The sequence below is a fragment of the Bombina bombina genome, chromosome 4 (assembly GCF_027579735.1).
Source record: "Bombina bombina isolate aBomBom1 chromosome 4, aBomBom1.pri, whole genome shotgun sequence".
Classification (NCBI taxonomy): Eukaryota; Metazoa; Chordata; class Amphibia; order Anura; family Bombinatoridae; genus Bombina; species Bombina bombina.
The window spans coordinates 1228486033-1228507913 of NC_069502.1; the positions used below are offsets into that span (position 1 = coordinate 1228486033).

The window sequence follows — 21881 nt, forward strand, 5'->3', positions numbered from 1 at the left end:
TTAATCAGTCCTAGGTAGTTACAGGTATTCAAAATGACAAGGGTGCCCAAATTTATGCACCTGTCTAATTTCGTTTTGATGTGTCAGTATATTTATGAAAATCTTAGTAGTGCTATCCAAATAATATATCAGCTTATGGCAGGGTTATAATCACAATACAAATAATAATTTTCCTTAAAAATAGAAACCCTTAATTAACATGCACCTACTAGACCATACAATTAATATAAATATCTGAATTCTTTTATTTAGTTAATATCCATAAACATATTGAAATATATTTGCAATAAAAAGGAATATGAAATAAATGTATATGCGCTTGAAAACTATTTAAATATGCTATGCAAAGTCCATACACGCTTATCTTTAAAATCAACCTTATTTATAAATAACCTTTAACATCCAAGCAATATAATTCTAAACTGTGCTCTTAAACAATAGGATATATATATTCTGCTTTTTAACTGCAATTTATCCTAATGCAATAATTTACAGTATCAGAACTTGCACAGATGAATTACTTAACAAATCAGATACAGATTTAAACAATATATAGGCTGTGAAATGCTAACTTGAAAAACACTGCTTCTTTAAATCTTTTAACTGTACTTTAAACTGCAGTGACTTTAAAATATCACATGTAATTAGCAGCCCTTTTCTCTTGTTAAGTGTATCCAGTCCACGGATCATCCATTACTTATGGAATATATTCTCCTTCCCAACAGGAAGTTGCAAGAGTCCACCCACAGCAAAGCTGCTATATAGCTCCTCCCCTAACTGCCATATTCAGTCATTCTCTTGCAAGCCTCAACATAGATAGGAGGTCGTGAGAGTCTGTGGTGCTTTCTACTTAGTTTATTCTTCAATCAAAAGTTTGTTATTTTTAAATGGCACCGGAGTGTGCTGTTTATCTCAGGCAGTATTTGGAAGAAGAATCTTCCTGCGTTTTTCTATGATCTTAGCAGACGTAACTAAAATCCATTTGCTGTTCTCACACATTCTGAGGAGTGAGGTACTTCAGAGGGGGAATGGCGTGCAGGTTTTCCTGCAGATAAGGTATGTGCAGTAAAATATTTTTCTAGGAATGGAATTGACTAAGAAAATACTGCTGATACCGAAGTAATGTAAGTAAAGCCTTAAATGCAGCGATAGCGACTGGTATCAGGCTTATTAATAGAGATACATACTCTTATAAAAATGTGTTTTAAAACGTTTGCTGGCATGTTTAATCGTTTTTTAACGTACATTGGTGATAACACTGTAATGTTGGTATAGCCTTAAATGCAGTAAAAGCGACTGGTATCAGGCTTATTAATAGAGATACATACTCCTGTAAAAATGTGTTTTAAAACGTTTGCTGGCATGTTTAATCGTTTTTTAACATATGTTTGGTGATAAAACTTATTGGGGCCTAAGTTTTTTCCACATGGCTGGCTTAAATTTTGCATAGAAACAGTTAACTGAAGCTTCCCACTGTTGTAATATGAGTGGGAGGGGCCTAATTTAGCGCTTTTTTGCTTAGTTAAAATTACAAAATGAATCATCCAGATTCCCTCAGCAGTCCCATGAATACTACAGGACATTTCTAAAGGGCTAAAAAGACTTCCAAAATCGTTTATAGGGAAGGTAATCCACAGCTCTGCTGTGGCAGTTTTGTTGTGTCTGTTTTTACAAACGTCTATGTCGGTTTTTTTTATCTGTTTTTTTGCATTAAGGGGTTAATCATCCATTTGCAAGTGGGTGCAAAGCTCTGTTACCTTATTACATGTACTGTAAAAATTTCGTTTGTTTTACTGCCTTTTTTTCACTGTTTTTCAAATTTTGACAATTTGTTTCTCTTAAAGGCACAGTAACGTTTTATATATTTGCTTGTTAACTTGATTTAAACTGTTTTTCCAAGCTTACTAGTCTCATTATTAGTCTGTTTTAACATGTCTGACATAGAGGAAGCTCTGTGTTCATTATGTTTTAAAGCCATGGTGGAACCCCATCTTAGAATGTGTACCAGATGTACTGATTTCATGTTAAACAATAAAGATCATTTTTTGTCTTTAAAAACATTATCACCAGAGGATTCTGTCGTGGGGGTAGTTATGCCGACTAACTCCCCCACGTGTCAGACCTTTTGACTCCCGCTTTAGGGACTCACGCTCAAATGGCGCCAAGTACATCAAGGGCACCCATAGCGTTTATTTTACCAGGGGATTCTGTCGAGGGGAAAGTTATGCCGACTAACTCTCCCCACGTGTCAGACCCTTCGACTCCAGCTTCAGGGACTCACGCTTCAGGGACTCACGCTCAAATGGCGCCAAGTACATCAAGGGCACCCATAGCGTTTATTTTACAAGACATGGCAAAGGTGGTGAATAATACTCTGGCAGCAGTATTAGTCAGACTACCTGAAATTAAAGGAAAGCAGATAGCTCTGGGGGTAGATACAGAGCATACAGACGCTTCAAGAACCATGTATGATACTACCTCACAATATGCTTAGTCTGTGGGTGATTTTTTTGACTCAGGGAAGATGATTTAACCTGATTCTGATATTTCTACATTTAAAATTTATGCTTGAGAACCTCCACTTGTTACTCAGGGAGGCTTTGGCTGCTCTGAATGAATGTGTACAATCGCAGGGCCAGAGAAATTGTGTAGACTGGATAAATATGCAGTGCCGGTGTGTACTGATGTTTTTCCAATACCTAAAGAGGTTTACTAAATTTTTTTTAATAAGGAATGGGATAGACCAGGTGTGCCGTTCTCTTCCCCTCCTATTTTTTAGAAGAATGTTTTCTAATAGTTACCACCACACGGGACTTCTGGCAGACAGTTCCTAAGGTGGAGAGAAGAGTTTCTACTCTAGCTAAGCGTACCACTACCTCTGGCGAGGACAGTTGTGCTTTTTAGATCCAATGGATAAAAAATATTTATTCAACAGGGTTTTATCCTGCAGCCCCTTGCATACATTGCTTCTGTCTCTTGATGAGGCTTTACAGTTAGCGACTCCATTGGATTAATATATTTGACAAGCTTATGCTAGCCAATTCCTTTGTTTTCTGATGCCTTGTTCATTTGACTAGACTAACGGCTAAGAATTCTGTTTTTTACTATACTGGCGCGCAGAGTGCTATGGCTTATATCATGGTCAGCTGTCGTGACTTTAATAAATAAGCTACTTAACTTCCCTTCAAGGGGCAGACCCTATTCGGGCCTGGTTTGAAGGAGATTATTGCTTATATCACTGGAGGAAAAGGTCATGCCCTTCCTCAGGATAGGTCCAAATCAAGGGCCAAAAAAGGTCTAATTTTCGTGCCTTTTAAAACTTTAGGGCAGGTGTGGCATCCACTTCCTCTAAGGCAAAACAAGAGGGAATTTTTGTTCAGTCCAAGGCGGTCTGGAGACAATCGGACCTGGAACAAAGATAAGCAGGCCAAGGAGCCTGCTGCTGCCTCTAAGGCAGCATGAAGGAATGGACCCCTATACGGTAACGGATCCTATAGGGGGCAGACTTTCATTCTTCGCCCAGGCGTGGGCAAGAGATGCCCAGGATCCCTAGGCATTGGAATTTATATCCCAGAGATATCTTCTGGATTTCAAAGATTCCCCCCCAAAAAAAGGGGAGATTTCGCCTTTCACAATTATCTGCAAACCAGATAAAGGAGGCATTCTTACATTGTGTACGAGATCCATCCAGTTCCAAGAGAGGAACAGGGACAGAGTTTTTACTCAATTCTGTTTGTGGTTCCCAAGGAGAGGGAACCTTCAGACCTATTTTGGATCTAAAGATCTTAAACAAATTCCTCAGAATTCCGTCATTTAAGATGGAAACTCTTCGTACCATCTTAACTATGATCCAGGAGAGTCAATAGAGGACTACAATGGATTTGAAGGATGCTTATCCTCACATTGAGATGCATAAAGATCACCATCGTTTTTTCAGGTTTGCCTTTCTAGACAGGCAGTCTAGTTTGTAGCTCTTTTCCTTTGAGATATCTACAGCCCCAAGAATCTTTATGGAGGTTCTGGGGTCGCTTTGGCGGTCCTTAGGCCGCGGGGCATAGAAGTGGCCCCTTATTTAGACGACATCCTGATACAGGCGTCAAACATCCAATTGCCAAGTCTCATACGGACGTAGTACTGGCATTTCTGAGATCACATGGGTGGAAAGTGAACAAGGAAAGAGTTCTCTATCCCCAAACTCAAGGTTTTCCCTCCTAGGGACTCTGATAGATTCTGTAGAAATGAAAATTTACCTGACTGAGTCCAGGTTGTCAAAGTTTCTAAATTTCTGCCGTGTTTTTCATCCCATCCGCGCCCTTCGGTGGCTCAGTACATGAATGAAATCGGCTTAATGGTAGCGGCAAGGGACATAGTACCGTTTGCACGTCTACATTTCAGACCGCTGCAACTATGCATGCTCAGTCAGAGGAACGGGGATTACACAGATTTGTCCCCCTGTTAAACCTGGACCAAGAGACCAGAGATTCTCTTCTCTGGTGACTATGTCGGGTCCATCTGTCCAAGGGTATGACCTTCCGCAGGTCAGATGGGACAATTGTTACAATAGATGCCAGCCTTTTAGGTTGGGATGCAGTCTGGAACTCCCTGAGGGCTCAGGGATAGTGGACTTAGGAGGAGACCCTCCTTCTAATAAATATTCTGGAACTGGGAGTGATATTCCATGCTCTTCAGACTTGGCCTCAGTTAGCAACTCTGAGGTACATCATTCTCAGTCGGACAATATACACGACTGTGGCTTAAATCAGCCATCAAGGGGGAACAGAAGTTCCCTAGCGATGTTAGAAGTCTTACAATAATTCACTGGACAGAGACTCACTCTTGTCTATCAGCTATCCATATCCCAGGTGTTGAGAACTGGGAGGTGGATTTTCTAAGTCGTCAGACTTTTCTTCCGGGGGAGTGGGATTTCCTCCGGAGGTCAAGACCAAGCAGGAGAGGGCTTTGGTGTTTTTGACAGCGCCTGCGTAGCCACGCAGGACCTGGTATGCAGATCTGGTGGACATGTCATCCTTTCCATCACGGTCTCTGCTTCTGAGACAGGTCCCTCTACCTCAGGGTCCTTTCAACCATCTAAATAGAATCAATCTGAGATGGACTGCCTGGAGACTGAACGCTTGATGTTATCAAAGCATGGCTTCTCCGAGTCAGTCATTGATGCCTTAATACAGACATGAAAGCCTGTCTCTAGGAAAATTGAACATAGATAAAGGTAAATATCTGATTGTTATGAATCCAAGGGTTACTCATGGAGTAAAGCCTGGATTCCCAGGATATTATCTTTTCTCCAAGATGTTTTTGAGAAAAGGGTTGTCAGCTAATTCCTTAAAAGGGGACAGATTTTTACTCTGTCTATTTTTTTTGCACAAGCGTCTGGCAGGTATTCTAGACGTTCAGGCATTTGGTCAGGCTTTGGTTAGATCCAAGCCTGTGTTTAAAACTGTTGCTCCGCCATGGAGCTTAAACCTGGTTCTTAAGGTTCTTCAAGAAGTTCCGTTTGAACCTTTTTTGTTCCATAGATATCAATCTTTATCTTGGAAAGTTCCTTTTGGGTAGCTAATTCCTCGACTCGTAGAGTCTCCAAGTTATCTGTGTTACAATGTGATTCTCCTTATCTGGTCCTTCGTACGGATAAGGTAGTCCTGCGTACCAACCTGGGTTTTTTCCTAAGGTGGTATCTAACAAGAACATCACTCAAGAGATAGTTGTTCCATGCTTGTATCCTAATCCTTCCTCAAAGAAGGAACGTCTATTGCACAATATTGGACGTGGTTTGTGCTTTAAAGTTTTACTTACAAGCTACTACAGTTTTCATCAAACATTCACCTTGTTTGTTGTCTATTCTGGACAGAGGAGAGGTCAAAAGACTTCAGCAGCCTCTCTGTCTTTTTGGTTAAAAAGCATAATTCATTTAGCTTATGAGACTGCTGGACAGCAGCCTCCTGAAGGGATTACAGCTCATTCTACTAGAGCTGTGGTTTTCACTTGGGCCTTTTTTAAATGTGGCTTCTGTTGAACAGATTTACAAGACGGAGTCTTGGTCTGCGCTTCATACTTTTTCAAATTTAACAAATTTGATACCTTGCTTCTTCGGAGGCTATTTTTGGGAGAAAGGGTTTTTTACAGGCAGTGGTAACTTCCGTTTAAGTACCTGCCTTGTCCCTCCCATCATCCGTGTACTTTAGCTTTGGTATTGGTATTCCATAAGTAATGGATGATCCGTGGACTGGATACACTTAACAATAGAAAACATAATTTATGCTTACCTGATAAATTTATTTCTCTTGTAGTGTATCCAGTCCACGGCCCGCCCTGTCACTTTAAGGCAGGTAATTTTTTCATTTGAACTACAGTCACCACTGCACCCTATGGTTTTTCCTTTCTCTGCATGTTTTCGGTCGAATGACTGAATATGGCAGTTAGGGGAGGAGCTATATAGCAGCTTTGCTGTGGGTGGACTCTTGCAACTTCCTGTTGGGAAGGAGAATATATTCCATAAGCAATGGATGATCCGTGGACTGGATACGCTACAAGAGAAATAAATTTATCAGGTAAGCATAAATTATGTTTTCTTATACTTTACCAAAATGATGTTAAGCTTCAAGACTTTTCCCACCTCATATAAAATAAGTGTAATTGCAATGGAAGAGAAGTATGGCCCACTTTGTTTTTATAGTTTGACTGTGTCCCACGCAAACAGTTTCATTCAGTTACAAAACTCAGCAGCCAGTGTCCTTTTTTCCCTTCTGCATACAACTTATTGTCTAATCATAGGTGTGAAATATGGGTGGCCCTTCGAAACCTTGTCCCTGCTATTGGCTAATTGGAATATCTTATATTTAACAGCCAAAAGGCTTTCTGGCTGTAGTTGTCTCATGGCAACACCGGGTGGCAGCAGTCATACAAACAAATTCACCTTTACATCTCTAAAACATTTTTAAGCAAGTTAATCATTTTCATAAAATGGTTATTTAATCAGATTACATTCTCTGCATCAATCATATATAACCCCAATTACAGATGGTTAATATTAGGTTATTCTTTTCTGATTATTCTGATACCAAATATGTTATATTATTAACATCTTATTACATTAAGGCAATTCAATACTGCTAACCATTAGCTCAAAATGCATCACAATTTTATCAGCATTCTGGCATCTCTCTACAAATAACAGCTTATTTTTAATTCATTATTGTACTGTATTCCAACAAGAATATGCCATATCTTATGTTTCTAATAAGCCCAGGATGTATGAGCCTTCTTCATGCAGATCTGAGATTATATGTCTGAAAAATATAAACAATACAGAGGTTATTAAACATTTTTGACTGACTAAAACAGTTACCTCCCAAGCTTAGCAAATACCCATGTAATAATAATAGAGAATTAGACAATTTCCCAAATTTCTATATTTAATACATTCTGGGGCATGCATTCAAACAGAGAGAAAAAAAATGTTTATTTGCTGTCTGTTTTAGTGCTTCAGAGTCACACCTCAGCATCTGTCTTTTGTTTCCCAAGGCCTTCACTGCCCCACATGGGGTCAATCCACGAGTAGTTGTAAAAGTCTTAATACAGCATATTTCCTGTTTAGCTAGCAGTGCAGATGTGTATTTGGTTTTAGGGATAACTAACACCTATGTGCATAAAGGCTGTTTCCCTATGATTTTGATCAGTTCCAAAAGGGTATTTCATACATTTCGTCTCCATATATTTTGTGTGGTGTGACAATCTATCCTCTTAATTTGCCTTTTATGACTCATCCTGTCTCAAACTGTAAGTTGATTATAGCAAATTTGGTATGGGCCTCATGTTCCATTGTCCCCCCCCCCCCTGTGTGTTTAGCATAACTTTAACAATGAGTGTGGGAGATCTCTTAGAAATAATCCTTTGTTCTACAGACCATGTGCACATCCACAGATTTATTAAATAAAGATAAATATACTTCTATATATTTAATAATATTTCAAATACCTTGACAGATGCATATTGCATGTTTTCTATTAATCCAATAAACTCACTACTGAAATATGACTGTGTCCTTCAGTTATTTGATAGATCAAAATTAAATTGCTGATTGAAACACCTAATTATTTATAAATGAAAATCATGGAAATTGTCAGGGGTGCCTAAACGTTTCCATATGACTGTATATGTATGTATGTATACACACAGAGAGAAGTGCACTCACAGGAACAAACTGGCTCAATACCATTGTTAGCTTGTTCTATGGCGATTTACCACCTGGGTGCAGCTTTTTAGCCCAGTAATGCTTTTCACAGAGTAGAACTTTCTTCTACAAGATACGACGAGTCCACGGATTCATCCTTGTGGGATATTATCCTCCTGCTAACAGGAAGTGGCAAAGAGCACCACAGCAGAGCTGTATATATAGCTCCTCCCTTCTCTCTACCCCCAGTCATTCTCTTAGCCTATACTAGTAATAGGAAGAGGTAAAGTGAAAGAGGTGTTAAAATGTTATTTTCTCTTGTAAGGTGTATCCAGTCCATGGATCATCCATTACTTGTGGGATATTCTCCTTCCCAACAGGAAGTTGCAAGTGGATCACCCACAGCAGAGCAGTCTATATAGCTCCTCCCCTAACTGCCATATCCAGTCATTCTCTTGCAACTCTCGACAAGCATGGAAGTAGTAAGAGAGAAGTGATGAAACGTAGTTGTTTTTTCTTCAATCAAAAGTTTATTTTTAAATGGTACCGGAGTTGTACTATTTTTGTCCCAGGCAGAAAATAGATGAAGAATCTGCCTGTGATTTCTATGATCTTAGCAGGTTGTAACTAAGATCCATTGCGGTTCTCACACATAACTGAAGAGAGAGGTAACTTCAGCTGGGGAATGGCGTGCAGGTTATCCTGCTATGAGGTATGTGCATATATAATTTTTTTCTAGAGATATAAATGCTAGAAAATGCTGCTGATACCAGATTTATGTATGGTAAGCCTGAATACAGTGATTTAATAGCAACTGGTATCATGCTTACTGTCAGAGGTAATACTCTTATTATTTTTCAATATAAAACGTTTGCTGGAATGTTTAAACGTTTTTATATATGCTTTGGTGATAACTTTATTGGGGCCTAGTTTTTTTTCCACATGGCTGGCTTAAATTTGCCTAGAAACAGTTTCCTTAGGCTTTCCACTGTTTAGACATGAGTGGGAGGGGCCTAATTTAGCGCTTTATTGCGCAGTAACTTTTACAGACTGAGACATCCAGCTTCCTCCAGGAGTTCCCTGAATGCTATAGGACCTCTCTAAAGGGCTCTTAGGCCTTCCAAAGTAGTTTGTTTGGGAAGGTAGGGCCACAGCAGAGCTGTGGCAGTTTGTTGTGGCTGTTAAAAAACGTCTATCGTTTTTTTGATCCTTGTTTTGAACTAAGGGGTTAATCATCCATTTGCAAGTGTGTGCAATGCTCTGTTAGCCTATTATACACACTGTAAAAATTAAGTTTGATTTACTGCTTTTTTTCACTGTTTTTCAAATTCTGACCTTTTTTATTTTTCTTAAAGGCACAGTACCGTTTTATTTTCTGCTTGTTAACTTGATTTAAAGTGTTTTCCAAGCTTGCTGGTCTCATTGCTAGTCTGTTTAAAGATGTCTGACATAGAGGAAACTCCTTGTTCATTATGTTTAGAAACCATGGTGGAACCCCCTCTTAGAATGTGTACCAAATGTACTCATTTCACTTTAAGTAATAAAGACCATATTCTGTCTTAAAAAAAAATTTATCACCAGAGGAATCTGACGAGGGGGAAGTTATGCTGACTAACTCGCCCCACGTGTCAGACCCTTTGACTCCCGCTCAAGGCACTCACGCTCAAATGGCGCCAAGTACATATAGTGCGCCCATGGCGTTTACTTTACAAGACATGGCGGCAGTCATGGATAATACACTGTCAGCTGTATTATCCAGACTACCTGGGTTACGAGGAAAGCGAGATAGTTCTGGAGTTAGAAGAAATACAGAGCATACTGACGCTTTAGTAGCTATGTCTGATACTCCCTCACAATATGCAGAAGTTGAGGAAGGAGAGCTTCTTTCTGTGGGTGATGTTTCTGACTCAGGGAAGAGGATTCAACCTGATTCTGATATGTCCACATTTAAATTTAAGCTTGAACACCTCCGCGTATTGCTCAGGGAGGTTTTAGCTGCTCTGAATGACTGTGATACAATTGCAGTGCCAGAAAAATTGTGTAGATTGGATAAATTCTATGCAGTGCCGGTGTGCGCTGATGTTTTTCCAATACCTAAAAGGTTTACAGAAATTATTACTAAGGAATGGGATAGACCAGGTGTGCCGTTCTCTCCCCCCCTCTTTATTTTTAAGAAAATGTTTCCGATAGATGCCACCAGTCGGGACTTATGGCAGACAGTCCCTAAGGTGGAGGGAGCAGTTTCTACCCTAGCTAAGCATACTACTATGAAACAGGTGTGTGCAAGTGTGTTAAAGTGTGCGCGAGAGGCACCAAGCTACTCCAACCCTAAAGTCCCTCAAATTAGGGAAAAAAAGATATGTGAAAGAATGAAAAAAAGGAGAAGCGCTAATAAAAGCTAAAGGTGCTAAATTGAGAACAGATTAAAATAATTGCTATGCAAACGAATTGAGATAAAATAAGATAAATGTACTTGCTTTGCAAATATAATTAAAACATACAATCATAGAAGTACATGTCCTGCAAAAAAATGAAAAAACATAGAAAATTTAAGAATCTGACGTCTCCGATGTATAAAAAACACAGAATTAAAATAAATACTACTGTTGCCAATATAAACCTTGTCTCAGTATTATGTAGAAGAAGTCTGCATCAAAACTAAAGTCCTCAGATGATTTCAAAAGAGAACCGAAGCCGGGTAAATGCAAACCCGTTTTTATCTTTAGGTGTACCGTCCGTGTATTAAGAATCACCTCCGTGAGGCGTAAGCGTATCCCGTGACGTCACTGATCGGGAGGCGTCGTCTCTGTAGGGAAATCCTATTGGTCAGGATAACTTGACAGATGAACTATAGCGGCCGCTATATTGTAGATGGTGAACCCCGCTCTTAGTGCAGGATCGCACGCAGGGTCACAGTATATCCAGATTTCTTTTGTAGATCTTATAGTGAACGGACTTTGATGTGTGACTTGAAACCGGCTTTAACTTAAGCACATGGCCCTTCACAATGTAGTCCTCGTGTTCTCCGTGGGTAGCTGAAAAATCTTTCACAACAATAAAGAATTAAAGTCCTTATAGACAATATATGAAGTGTAAGGCAGCTGTAACTTTCATCAACGTGTTTCTCCCTCTTACAGGGCTTTCTCTGTTTGTGGTTCCCAAAAAAGAGGGAACCTTCAGACCAATTTTAGATCTCAAGATCTTAAACAAATTCCTCAGTCCCATCATTCAAGATGGAGACTATTCGTACCATCCTACCTATGATCCAGGAGGGTCAATACATGACTACAGTGGATTTAAAGGATGCTTATCTTCACATTCCGATACACAAAGACCATCATCGGTTTCTCAGGTTTGCCTTCCTGAACAGGCATTACCAGTTTGTAGCTCTTCCCTTTGGGTTAGCTACAGCCCCAAGAATCTTTACGAAGGTTCTGGGGTCACTTCTGGCGGTCCTAAGACCGCGGGGCATACAGTGGACCCTTATTTAGACGACATTCTGATACAGGCGTCAAATTTCCGAATTGCCAAGTCTCATACGGACATAGTTCTGGCATTTCTGAGGTCGCATGGGTGGAAGGTGAACGAAGAAAAGAGTTCTCTATCCCCTCTCACAAGAGTCTCCTTTCTGGGAACTCTAATAGATTCTGTAGAAATGAGGATTTACCTGACATAGTCCAGGTTATCAAAACTTCTAAATTCCTGCCGTGTTCTTTATTCCACTTCTCGCCCTTCGGTGGCTCAGTATATGGAAATAATCGGCTTAATGGTAGCGGCAATGGACATAGTGCCATTTGCACGCCTACATCTCAGACCGCTGCAACTCTGCATGCTCAGTCAGTGGAATGGGGATTACACAGATTTGTCCCCTCTACTAAATCTGGATCAAGAGACCAGGGATTCTCTTCTCTGGTGGCTATCTCGGGTCCATCTGTCCAAAGGTATGACCTTTTGCAGGCCAGATTGGACAATAGTAACGACAGATGCCAGCCTTCTGGGCTGGGGTGAAGTCTGGAACTCCCTGAAGGCTCAGGGCTTGTGGATTCAGGAGGAGACACTCCTTCCAATAAACATTCTGGAACTAAGAGCGATATTCAATTCTCTTCAGGCTTGGCCTCAGCTAGCGACAATGAGGTTAATCAGATTTCAGTCGGATAACATCACGACTGTGGCTTACATCAACCATCAAGGGGGAACAAGGAGTTACCTAGCGATGTTAGAAGTCTCAAAAATAATTTGCTGGGCAGAGATTCACTCTTGCCACCTATCAGCTATCCATATCCCAGGTGTGGAGAACTGGGAGGCGGATTTTCTAAGTCGACAGACTTTTCATCCTGGCGAGTGGGAACTCCATCCGGAGGTGTTTGCACAATTGATTCATCGTTGGGGCAAACCAGAACTGGATCTCATGGCGTCTCGCCAGAACGCCAAACTTCCTTGTTACGGATCCAGGTCCAGGGATCCCAAGGCGACGCTGATAGATGCTCTAGCAGCACCTTGGTCTTTCAATCTGGCTTATGTGTTTCCACCGTTTCCTCTGCTCCCTCGTCTGATTGCCAAAATCAAGCAGGAGAGAGCATCAGTGATCTTGATAGCGCCTGCGTGGCCATGCAGGACTTGGTATGCAGACCTAGTGGACATGTCATCCTTTCCACCATGGATTCTGCCTCTGAGACAGGACCTTGTGCTTCAGGGTCCTTTCAACCATCCAAATCTAATTTCTCTGAGACTGACTGCCTGGAGATTGAACGCTTGATTTTATCAAAGCGTGGCTTCTCCGAGTCAGTCATTGATACCTTAATTCAGGCTCGAAAGCCTGTCACCAGGAAAATCTATCATAAAGTATGGCGTAAATATCTTTATTGGTGTGAATCCAAGGGTTACTCATGGAGTAAAATCAGGATTCCCAGGATATTATCGTTACTCCAAGAAGGATTGGAAAAAGGATTGTCAGCTAGTTCCTTAAAGGGACAGATTTCTGCTCTGTCTATTCTTTTGCACAAGCGTCTGGCGGATGTTCCAGGCGTTCAGGCATTTTGTCAGGCTTTAGTTAGAATCAAGCCTGTGTTTAAACCTGTTGCTCCGCCATGGAGTTTAAATTTGGTTCTTAAAGTTCTTCAAGGGGTTCAGTTTGAACCTCTTCATTCCATAGATATCAAACTTTTATCTTGGAAAGTTCTATTTTTTGTAGCCATTTCCTCGGCTCGTAGAGTCTCCGAGTTATCTGCTTTACATTTTGATTCCCCTTATATGATCTTCCATGCAGATAAGGTAGTTCTGCGTACAAAACCTGGGTTTTTACCTAAGGTGGTATCTAATAAGATTATCAATCAGGAGATTGTTGTTCCGTCATTGTGTCCTAATCCTTCTTCAAAGAAGGAACGTCTATTTCACAATCTTGACGTGGTTCGTGCTTTAAAGTTTTATTTGCAAGCTACTAAAGATTTTCGTCAAACATCTGCTTTGTTTGTTGTCTATTCTGGAAAGAGGAGAGGCCAAAAGGCTTCGGCAACTTCTCTTTCCTTTTGGCTAAGGAGTATAATACGATTAGCTTATGAGACTACTGGCCAGCAGCCTCCTGAAAGGATTACAGCTCATTCTACTAGAGCTGTGGCTTCCACATGGGCCTTTAAAAATGAGGCTTCTGTTGAACAGATTTGCAAGGCGGCGACTTGGTCTTCGCTTCATACCTTTTCAAAATTCTATAAATTTGATACTTTTGCTTCTTCAGAGGCTATTTTTGGGAGAGAGGTTTTACAGGCAGTGGTACCTTCCGTTTAAGTACCTGCCTTGTCCCTCCCTTCATCCGTGTACTTTAGCTTTGGTATTGGTATCCCACAAGTAATGGATGATCCGTGGACTGGATACATCTTACATGAGAAAACACAATTTATGCTTACCTGATAAATTTATTTCTCTTGTGGTGTATCCAGTCCACGGCCCGCCCTGTCATTTTAAGGCAGGTATTTAAAATTAAAAAACTACAGTCACCACTGCACCCTATGGTTTCTCCTTTCTCTTGCTTGTCTTCGGTCGAATGACTGGATATGGCAGTTAGGGGAGGAGCTATATAGACAGCTCTGCTGTGGGTGATCCTCTTGCAACTTCCTGTTGGGAAGGAGAATATCCCACAAATAATGGATGATCCGTGGACTGGATACACCACAAGAGAAATAAATTTATCAGGTAAGCATAAATTTTGTTTTTTATTTTCTTCAAGCAAGACTTTTCTTTCATGTAATTAGCAAGAGTCCATGAGCTAGTGACGTATGTGATATACATTCCTACCAGGAGGGGCAAAGTTTCCCAAACCTCAAAATGCCTACAAATACACCCCTCACCACACCCACAATTCAGTTTTACAAACTTTGCCTCCGATGGAGGTGGTGAAGTAAGTTTGTGCTAGATTCTACGTTGATATGCGCTCCGCAGCAAGTTGGAGCCCGGTTTTCCTCTCAGCGTGCAGTGAATGTCAGAGGGATGTGAGGAGAGTATTGCCTATTTGAATGCAGTGATCTCCTTCTACGGGGTCTATTTCATAGGTTCTCTGTTATCGGTCGTAGAGATTCATTCATCTCTTACCTCCCTTTTCAGATCGACGATATACTCTTATATATACCATTACCTCTGCTGATTCTCGTTTCAGTACTGGTTTGGCTTTCTACAAACATGTAGATGAGTGTCCTGGGGTAAGTAAATCTTATTTTCTGTGACACTCTAAGCTATGGTTGGGCACTTTGTTTATAAAGTTCTAAATATATGTATTCAAACATTTATTTGCCTTGACTCAGAATGTTCAACTTTCCTTATTTTCAGACAGTCAGTTTCATATTTGGGATAATGCATTTGATTTAATCATTTTTTCTTACCTTCAAAAATTTGACTCTTCCCTGTGGGCTGTTAGGCTCGCGGGGGCTGAAAATGCTTCATTTTATTGCGTCATTCTTGGCGCGGACTTTTTTGGCGCAAAAAATTCGTTTCCGTTTCCGGCGTCATACGTGTCGCCGGAAGTTGCGTCATTTTTTGACGTTATTTTGCGCCAAAGATGTCGGCGTTCCGGATGTGGCGTCATTTTGGCGCCAAAAAGCATTTAGGCGCCAAATAATGTGGGCGTCTTATTGGCGCGAAAAATATGGGCGTCTCTTTTGTCTCCACATTATTTAAGTCTCATTTTTCATTGCTTCTGGTTGCTAGAAGCTTGTTTTTTGGCATTTTTTCCCATTCCTGAAACTGTCATTTAAGGAATTTGATCAATTTTGCTTTATATATATGTTTTTTCTCTTACATATTGCAAGATGTCTCACGTTGCATCTGAGTCAGAAGATACTACAGGAAAATCGCTGTCTAGTGCTGGATCTACCAAAGCTAAGTGTATCTGCTGTAAACTTTTGGTAGCTATTCCTCCAGCTGTTGTTTGTATTGATTGTCATGACAAACTTGTTAAAGCAGATAATATTTCCTTTAGTAAAGTACCATTGCCTGTTGCAGTTCCTTCAACATCTAAGGTGCAGAATGTTCCTGATAACATAAGAGATTTTGTTTCTGAATCCATAAAGAAGGCTATGTCTGTTATTTCTCCTTCTAGTAAACGTAAAAAATCTTTTAAAACTTCTCTCCCTACAGATGAATTTTTAAATGAACATCATCATTCTGATTCTGATGACTCTTCTGGTTCAGAGGATTCTGTCTCAGAGGTTGATGCTGATAAATCTTCATATTTATTTAAAATGGAATTTATTCGTTCTTTACTTAAAGAAGTACTAATTGCTTTAGAAATAGAGGATTCTGGTCCTCTTGATACTAATTCTAAACGTTTGGATAAGGTATTTAAAGCTCCTGTGGTTATTCCAGAAGTTTTTCCTGTTCCTAATGCTATTTCTGCAGTAATTTCCAAAGAATGGGATAAATTGGGTAATTCATTTACTCCTTCTAAACGTTTTAAGCGATTATATCCTGTGCCGTCTGACAGATTAGAATTTTGGGACAAAATCCCTAAAGTTGATGGGGCTATTTCTACCCTTGCTAAACGTACTACTATTCCTACGTCAAATGGTACTTCGTTTAAGGATCCTTTAGATAGGAAAATTGAATCCTTTCTAAGAAAAGCTTATCTGTGTTCAGGTAATCTTCTTAGACCTGCTATATCTTTGGCTGATGTTGCTGCAGCTTCAACTTTCTGGTTGGAAACTTTAGCACAACAAGGAACACATCATGATTCTCATGATATTATTATTCTTCTACAGCATGCTAATAATTTTATCTGTGATGCCATTTTTGATATTATCAGAGTTGATGTCAGGTTTATGTCTCTAGCTATTTTAGCTAGAAGAGCTTTATGGCTTAAAACTTGGAATGCTGATATGGCTTCTAAATCAACTTTACTTTCCATTTCTTTCCAGGGTAACAAATTATTTGGTTCTCAGTTGGATTCCATTATTTCAACTGTTACTGGTGGGAAAGGAACTTTTTTACCACAGGATAAAAAATCTAAAGGTAAAAGCAGGGCTAATAATCGTTTTCGTTCCTTTCGTTTCAACAAAGAACAAAAGCCTGATCCTTCATCCTCAGGAGCAGTTTCAGTTTGGAAACCATCTCCAGTCTGGAATAAATCCAAGCCAGCGAGAAAGGCAAAGCCTGCTTCTAAGTCCACATGAAGGTGCGGCCCTCATTCCAGCTCAGCTGGTAGGGGGCAGGTTACGTTTTTTCAAGGAAATTTGGATCAATTCTGTTCACAATCTTTGGATTCAGAGCATTGTTTCAGAAGGGTACAGAATTGGTTTCAAGATGAGACCTCCTGCAAAGAGATTTTTTCTTTCCCGTGTCCCAGTAAATCCAGTAAAAGCTCAAGCATTTCTGAAATGTGTTTCAGATCTAGAGTTGACTGGAGTAATTATGCCAGTTCCAGTTCCGGAACAGGGGATGGGGTTTTATTCAAATCTCTTCATTGTACCAAAGAAGGAGAATTCCTTCAGACCAGTTCTGGATCTAAAAATATTGAATCGTTATGTAAGAATACCAACGTTCAAAATGGTAACTGTAAGGACTATCTTGCCTTTTGTTCAGCAAGGGAATTATATGTCCACAATAGATTTACAGGATGCATATCTGCATATTCCGATTCATCCAGATCATTATCAGTTCCTGAGATTCTCTTTTCTGGACAAGCATTACCAGTTTGTGGCTCTGCCGTTTGGCCTAGCTACAGCTCCAAGAATTTTTACAAAGGTTCTCGGTGCCCTTCTGTCTGTAATCAGAGAACAGGGTATTGTGGTATTTCCTTATTTGGACGATATCTTGGTACTTGCTCAGTCTTTACATTTAGCAGAATCTCATACGAATCGACTTGTGTTGTTTCTTCAAGATCATGGTTGGAGGATCAATTTACCAAAAAGTTCTTTGATTCCTCAGACAAGGGTAACCTTTCTGGGTTTCCAGATGGATTCAGTGTCCATGACTCTGTCTTTAACAGACAAGAGACGTCTAAAATTGATTGCAGCTTGTCGAAACCTTCAGTCACAATCATTCCCTTCGGTAGCCTTATGCATGCAAATTCTAGGTCTTATGACTGCTGCATCGGACGCGATCCCCTTTGCTCGTTTTCACATGCGACCTCTTCAGCTCTGTATGCTGAAGCAATGGTGCAAGGATTACACGAAGATATCTCAATTAATATCTTTAAAACCGATTGTTCGACACTCTCTAACATGGTGGACAGATCACCATCGTTTAATTCAGGGGGCTTCTTTTGTGCTTCCGACCTGGACTGTAATTTCAACAGATGCAAGTCTCATAGGTTGGGGAGCTGTGTGGGGATCTGACGGCACAAGGAGTTTGGGAATCTCAGGAGGTGAGATTACCGATCAATATTTTGGAACTCCGTGCAATTTTCAGAGCTCTTCAGTTTTGGCCTCTTCTGAAGAGAGAATTGTTCATTTGTTTTCAGACAGACAATGTCACAACTGTGGCATACATCAATCATCAAGGAGGGACTCACAGTCCTCTGGCTATGAAAGAAGTATCTCGAATTTTGGTTTGGGCGGAATCCAGCTCCTGTCTAATCTCTGCGGTTCATATCCCAGGTATAGACAATTGGGAAGCGGATTATCTCAGTCGCCAAACGTTGCATCCGGGCGAATGGTCTCTTCACCCAGAGGTATTTCTTCAGATTGTTCAAATGTGGGAACTTCCAGAAATAGATTTGATGGCGTCCCATCTAAACAAGAAACTTCCCAGGTTTCTGTCCAGATCCCGGGATCCTCAGGCGGAGGCAGTGGATGCATTATCACTTCCTTGGAAGTATCATCCTGCCTATATCTTTCCGCCTCTAGTTCTTCTTCCAAGAATAATCTCCAAGATTCTGAAGGAATGCTCGTTTGTTCTGCTGGTAGCTCCGGCATGGCCTCACAGGTTTTGGTATGCGGATCTTGTCCGGATGGCCTCTTGCCAACCGTGGACTCTTCCGTTAAGACCAGACCTTCTGTCACAAGGTCCTTTTTTCCATCCGGATCTGAAATCCTTAAATTTAAAGGTATGGAGATTGAACGCTTGATTCTTGGTCAAAGAGGTTTCTCTGACTCTGTGATTAATACTATGTTACAGGCTCGTAAATCTGTATCTCGAGAGATATATTAGAGAGTCTGGAAGACTTATATTTCTTTGTGTCTTTCTAATCATTTTTCTTGGCATTCTTTTAGAATACCGAGAATTTTACAGTTTCTTCAGGATGGTTTAGATAAGGGTTTGTCCGCAAGTTCTTTGAAAGGACAAATCTCTGCTCTTTCTGTTCTTTTTCACAGAAAGATTGCTATTCTTTCTGATATTCATTGTTTTGTACAAGCTTTGGTTCGTATAAAACCCGTTAAGTCAATTTCTCCTCCTTGGAGTTTGAATTTGGTTCTGGGAGCTCTTCAAGCTCCTCCGTTTGAACCTATGCATTCATTGGACATTAAATTACTTTCTTGGAAAGTTTTGTTCCTTTTGGCCATCTCTTCTGCCAGAAGAGTTTCTGAATTATCTGCTCTTTCTTGTGAGTCTCCTTTTCTGATTTTTCATCAGGATAAGGCGGTGTTGCGAACTTCTTTTGAATTTTTACCTAAAGTTGTGAATTCCAACAACATTAGTAGAGAAATTGTGGTTCCCTCATTATGTCCTAATTCTAAGGAGAAATCGTTGCATTCTTTGGATGTTGTTAGAGCTTTGAAATATTATGTTGAAGCTACGAAATCTTTCCGTAAGACTTCTAGTTTATTTGTTATCTTTTCCGGTTCTAGAAAAGGCCAGAAAGCTTCTGCCATTTCTTTGGCATCTTGGTTGAAATCTTTAATTCATCTTGCCTATGTTGAGTCGGGTAAAACTCCGCCTCAGAGGATTACAGCTCATTCTACTAGGTCAGTTTCTACTTCCTGGGCGTTTAGGAATGAAGCTTCGGTTGACCAGATTTGCAAAGCAGCAACTTGGTCCTCTTTGCATACTTTTACTAAATTCTACCATTTTGATGTGTTTTCTTCTTCTGAAGCAGTTTTTGGTAGAAAAGTACTTCAGGCAGCGGTTTCAGTTTGAATCTTCTGCTTATGTTTTTCGTTAAACTTTATTTTTGGGTGTGGATTATTTTCAGCAGGAATTGGCTGTCTTTATTTTATCCCTCCCTCTCTAGTGACTCTTGTGTGGAAAGATCCACATCTTGGGTAGTCATTATCCCATACGTCACTAGCTCATGGACTCTTGCTAATTACATGAAAGAAAACATAATTTATGTAAGAACTTACCTGATAAATTCATTTCTTTCATATTAGCAAGAGTCCATGAGGCCCGCCCTTTTTTTTTATGGTGGTTATGATTTTTGTATAAAGCACAATTATTCCAATTCCTTATTTTATATGCTTTCGCACTTTTTTATCACCCCACTTCTTGGCTATTCGTTAAACTGAATTGTGGGTGTGGTGAGGGGTGTATTTGTAGGCATTTTGAGGTTTGGGAAACTTTGCCCCTCCTGGTAGGAATGTATATCCCATACGTCACTAGCTCATGGACTCTTGCTAATATGAAAGAAATGAATTTATCAGGTAAGTTCTTACATAAATTATGTTTTTTTTAATTTAAATGGTACCGGTGAGTACTATTTTTCCTCAGGCAGCAGATGGAAGAAGATTTCTGCCTGGAGGTTGATGATCTTAGCAGTTGTCACTAAGATCCAGATGAGTTCCCACAGAATGGCTGAGGAGTACTAGAGAAGCTTCAGTGTGGGGAACGTTTTCATGCTACAAGCATTGAGGTATGTTCAGTCATTTATTTCTGAAGAGACTGATATTTCAGAACAGGCTGACATAGTTCCCAAGAGGTAAGGGGTAAGCAGTAAACCTATGTATAAGAAGGGGTATTACTGGAGACCTGTGTGTGAATTGTTAAGGGCTAAATGCAGCAAATGATGGCAGCAGGGTTAGACACTGGGGCAGCATAACGTTTTTATTGGCACAAACTGTTTTATAATCACTGGTGCTGGGCATTGTGCTGGGGGTTCACATGGCTTTAATGTACATTTGGGATACTTAAACCCACATGGCTAGTTTGTATACCGCTAGTTTCTATACCGCTTCCCTGCGTTTTTTTAGGCTGAGAGTACATCGCATATGATGGACGGGGCCTAATTTTCTCGCCTCAGATGCGCAGTTAATCTTCACAAGAAGGCAGCAAACTTCAGCTTCGGTTGGGCCCAAACTGAGAGATAGGCTAACGGAGTCATAGTGAGACTTGTCAGATCCCTGAGGGCAGGTAGGCGCGTGGCGAGGTGCAGGGGGTTGTTAAGTTATTTTTCATAACGTTTTGGGAATAACGTTTTTTCTTATAGGGGGTTAATTTGTCCCTTACTTGTGGTGCAATATTAGGCTACAATATAAGGATATATGCTAAATTTGTGAGTGTTATAGCATTTTGAGGCAGATTTGCAAAGATTGTGCGCTTTTTACTTCTTAAAGGCGCAGTACCGTTTTTCAAACTTGGTGTTTTTTTTCAATAAAGTGTTTTCAAGACTTTTTGTGGTTATTACTAGCTTGTTCAACATGTCTGACATTGAGGAAAGTCAATTCTCTGTGTTTATAAGCTATTGTGGAACCCCCACTTACATTGTGTCCCTCTTGTACTGAAAGGGCCTTACATTGCAAAGAACATATTTTAGGTGATACAAGTATGTATAAGGATGATTCTCAGTCTGAAGAAAATCAGGTTATGCCATACAATTCTCCCCAAGTGTCACAACCTTTAACGCCCACTCAAGCGACGCCAAGTACTTCTAGTGCTTCTAATTCTTTTACTCTGCAAGATATGGCTGCAGTTATGTCTACTACCCTTACAGAGGTATTATCTAAACTGCCAGGTTTACAGGGTAAGCGCAGTAGGTCCGTTTTTAAGGTAAATGCTGAGCCCTCTGATACTTTATTGGCCATTTCCGATGTACCCTCACAGTGTTCTGATTTGGGGGTCGGGGAATTGCTATCTGATGGAGAGCTTTCAGATAAAGGAAATATGTTACCTCAGACAGATTCGGATGTGATGTCCTTTAAATTTAAGCTTGAACACCTCCTCCTGTTACTCCGGGAGGTTTTCAGAGAAATTGTGTAAGATGGACAAATATCTAGAGGTACCTACTTACACTGTTTTTCCAGTCCCTAAAAGAATTTCGGACATAGTTACAAAGGAA

General features: G+C 40.3%; 1 protein-coding gene across 1 annotated transcript in view; it reads left to right on the forward strand.

Annotated features, from left to right (window-relative positions):
• Positions 1-21881, forward strand: part of PTK7 (protein tyrosine kinase 7 (inactive)) — a 182889-nt gene that overhangs the window by 50278 nt on the left and 110730 nt on the right. The gene's annotated exons all lie outside the window — the stretch shown is intronic.